Source organism: Atta colombica, unplaced genomic scaffold (genome assembly GCF_001594045.1).
Source record: "Atta colombica isolate Treedump-2 unplaced genomic scaffold, Acol1.0 scaffold228, whole genome shotgun sequence".
Taxonomy (NCBI): domain Eukaryota; kingdom Metazoa; phylum Arthropoda; class Insecta; order Hymenoptera; family Formicidae; genus Atta; species Atta colombica.
Window position 1 is genome coordinate 779,051 of NW_017259325.1, and position 4,417 is coordinate 783,467.

The following is a 4,417-nucleotide window of genomic DNA, read 5'->3' on the forward strand; positions in this document are numbered from 1 at the left end:
TAAATATTTACTACAGTAAATAAATATTTGTTCAGTAAAAAAAATTGTTAAATCAAATTAACATTTCTTGTCAAATGAATACATCTTTATATTTAATAAATATTTAATTGGCAAGTATTCAACTAAATATTTATTGACTATATTTTTTTTCAGTGTACATATCTATTATCTATATAATTCGATTTTCGAAAATTCGAAACGCGTAAAATTATGCAGTAGAAGAGACAATCAACGACGGAAGATTCGAGTTTTATTAAACAAGTTCTATAATTCTGCGAAAATAATAAATCTATTTTTTCTCATTGGTTGCCAGGGATGTTTTACCAAATCGCATCGATTCCTGACCACATCTTTGACTCGCGGTGGTTCCGAAGGTATTAAGATAATAACTTTCGTCATGCAACATGGCATCACGATTGATGTGCGATATTAAATAGCTAAGGTACGTCTCTCGATTCTACGAAGATGGAAAATGTTATTAATTATATTATGTTGAACAAGGATAGATTTAAAAAATGCTTCCCTCCCCCTCTCTCATTCTTTACGAATTGAAATAAAATTTCACTTGAGAACAGTTTGCATCAAGAAAAGCCTTCACAATCGATGTGACTTTTCTCTCTCGGCGATAAAACGATGAAGCGTAATAATCATCAGATGATTTAATTAGTGAGAAAGTCTGAAATCGCGAGACAACCATCTCAGTAGCACGAACTATTATCTTAGCTGAGAGATCAAGCGTTAATCGCAGATTGTGGGACATTCGCCACACAGAAAGAAACGGCGCAATAACACTTTGTAGAGCGACGCGCGAGGATGTTTTTATTAATAACTACTCATAAAATAAAGAAATGAACGCAAGGATGTTGCGTGATTTTTGGAGGTCTCGTCATTCCTCTTGCATATTAAAATCGCAATATTGTTATATAATCAAAATGTTGAAAAATGTAAAGCAAATTCGGTTTGAATTGACATTCCTGATTGTATAATTATATCTAATTAGAAATATGATAATAACATAAAATATAGGCAATAGGAGTCAATTAGCACAATTCTTCTTAACATTAAATATATAAACCTTGACCTTGAACGTTTCCATTCATGGTTTCAATCTTCATTAGCATTCCCTCTAACACAATAGTTGGATTATTGCATTATAAAATAATATCTCCAACGTTTTTCCTCTCAAAAAATTGAACCGTTAACTGTTGAGATAAGTCACATATTCACAAAGTTAGAAAGCTGAGTGATAATAAGAATTCAAGCTAAAATTACATAAATGATTAAATTATCGCATGTATAAATTTAAAAATTAATAATCATCTCATCTCACACAGTCGATGCTCCAACGTTGAATAATAAATATGTCGCATTTTAATAAATATGTGCATTGTTAATAAGTTAAAAAGTTAAAAATTATCGTCAAAATTTTAAAATATTAATGAGAGAACAATTTGTCTTGTCATTTCGACCGTCGGCGTCGTTGAATAATGATTGCTAAACAAATAACATAGCGATCAATTTGAAGACAAACTATAGTTTATGACATTAATTATATTGTATTAATTGTATTATATTACGAATAATCTTAGAGTTTATTAAGAATCTCAGTATAAGCATGATTTAAGGCAACGATATCATGTTGAAAATTTAACCCATTGGTCTGTCGATGTTATTATCATATTTCTAAATTGTTCAATTAAAGAACTCTATAAAAAACTTATTAGTTTTATATTAGTTTGTAATTTTTCATTATGTCTAATTTGAAATCTCTCTCAAAAATGGTAAAATGTATAATAATAAAATCTTCTTCTGCAGAAAGAAATTTAAAGATTTCTCTCTATAGAGAGAAATTATATAGAGATGCAGGGTTGAGTAAGTTAATTTTTTTTTTAATTGAATAAAGTTAAAGTTAATGGCTTTACAAAATTAATAAAGTTAAGTTAAAAGTTGAAGGAATAAAAAATTAACGTAAGTTAAGTCAATATTGAATTAACTTAAGTTAAAAAAAAATTATTTTTTAGATCAAAATGTCCTAATTTTTCTTAAAATGAGATTAAATAACTACAATATAGATTATTAAATAAATTAAATTTTTAATTTTTTTATTCATATGTGATGTAAGTATAACACATAACTATATAAGTTATGTAACTTTAAAAAAACAGCATAGAGAAGATATAAGATCAGTGATTACTTTTTAATAAGTCTTAAGCCATGAAAAATTGACCAATTACAATCGAATGCAAAAAGAATATTTGACTGTAATTAGTCAATTTCTTATGACTTAAGGCTTAAAACATCTATTGTAGATCCGGACTAAGACTTATGGCATAAGGCATAACCACATATATCAATCAGAGAGTTGTATTAGCATCTTAAGAAATTACTTAAGATGATCTTAAAATATGAATAGATATTACAAATATACGCCCTTCTTATTATATCTTATTATTTTTTCTAAGATATTTAAAAGAGATAAAAAAATTTAACTTAGAAAAAAGTTAAAGTTAACGTTTAAAGGTAACTTAGTTAACTTAAAATTTAATGCATTTAAAATTAACTAAATTAAGTTAAAAATTATTAACTTTTTAACTTTTTTTTTAACTTTTAACTAGTTACTACCCAACCCTGGAAATATGGATTGAAACCTTTGAAAAGATGTTAGAACGATCGATAGAATGCAGTTCTGACATCAGCTGCTAACAATAAGTTACAATTAGAACGCGCAGGCGATAATCATTCCGGTATGCAAATCCATGAGATAATGCCGTTCGTTTTCGTTTTCGCTCAAATATCGATGCCGATTGACGATACGATTACGTGTAGCAAATTACGCGTTCGTAGCGTTCGTGTCATTTTCGTCGCATTGCATTCGTATAAAGATTTCCTTTAGGTAGGAATTAATAGGAATGTTATAAAAAAAATGGCTTTTCTCATGGATATCGGATAAGAAAATAAAAAAGAGCTCTCTTAAGTTCCCTCATAGAAAAAAATGTTTAGTTGAATTAATTAGAATTCTAGTGAAAAATGAACAAAATTCTTTAAATAAATAAAAAGTTAAATTTACAAGATTTCTGATTAAATTTATTAAAATTCTAATTGAAATAACTAACATGCAGTAGATTTTACCAGAAATCTAATAGACAATCAGAATTTTGGATTGTTCATTTTCCGACCAAAATTTCCAATTAATTCAATCAAACTTTTTTTTCGTGCATCATCTCGCTATTCCCACTTTTTTTCCGATTACAATGATGGCAGGCGTGAAACTTAATATTACGCTCATTCAAACGGAAAATGAGTTGAGAAGAACTCGACGAAGAACATGACGAAGCTGATGTATGTCCGTTTCTATCAACGCAATTTAATTTTAATCTTAGTTCAATAACTCTTTACTTTTATCTAGTTCTAAGAATTGTTAGATAAAGATAAAGAGTAATTAAGTCGAATCGAGATTAAATTAAAGTTAATCTACATTGTTAGAAACGTGCATTAATCGATATCTTTATCAATATAAATAGTGTATCATTGAAAAGATACGACATATTCTTTCTGTACATTGTATGCAATTTCGACACTATTTCGCGCACGACTTGCATTCAAAAACGGTAAACGACAGAAAACCGCTGTGACCTGACAATATATCTTTGTTTTAAAATCCTCTATCGACTATTCTTTCTCGACATGCAAATGTGTTGAATCATCAATCGAACAAGAGCAAATGGCCAATATTTTTGGAACAATATAGGAACAGATATTCGCCGAATATCATTGAAATCACCGTATATAGTCTTTCGCGTGCACATCAAAATAATAAACGCGAGTGAAACATATTTCATCAAATTTGCCGGACTCGTATAGCTTCACTCGTGAAACTCAAATTTCTTTTCTGTTTACTGATTCTTTGGATAATTCGTTTGATAAAATTTATTAAACGAATTATCCAGATAAACTTATAATTATTATCCATATAATTTATCAGATAAACTTGCCAAGTGCAAAATGCTCAGTAAATTCCAGTAAACAGAACATCAAGTAATTCTAGCAAAAATGTAAAAATTGTAGTAAAGCAACTACAATATACCTGTCTTATTTGAGACATACTAATGATGTTAAGAGACACAGGAGAGATTTCAAGAGAGATTGGCTTACCAAATGTGTCCGAGTTAATCGGAGAACGAATAGAGAATGAATGGAGAATGGAAGATCCGTATCCAACGACGATACGCACGCGACTGACTTTCAGCTTTCAGCTAAATACATCATGATGTAAAATACAAGACATGTAGAGGGAGGCGAAACTGTTTTCTACACACACACACACACACACACACACACACACACACACACACACACACAGACACACACACACACACAGACACACACACACACACACAGACACACACACACACACACA

The 4,417-nt window shown here is 29.5% G+C and overlaps 1 protein-coding gene across 1 annotated transcript in view; it reads right to left on the minus strand.

Moving 5' to 3' along the window:
• LOC108688354 (homeodomain-only protein-like) overlaps positions 1-4,231 on the minus strand; it is a 17,373-nt gene extending 13,142 nt beyond the window's left edge. Inside the window, exon 1 of the mRNA XM_018194592.1 lies at positions 4,153-4,231. The gene's annotated coding sequence lies outside the window, so the exon portion shown is untranslated. The remainder of the gene's footprint in view (positions 1-4,152) is intronic.
• Between the last annotated feature and the right edge of the window lie 186 nt (positions 4,232-4,417).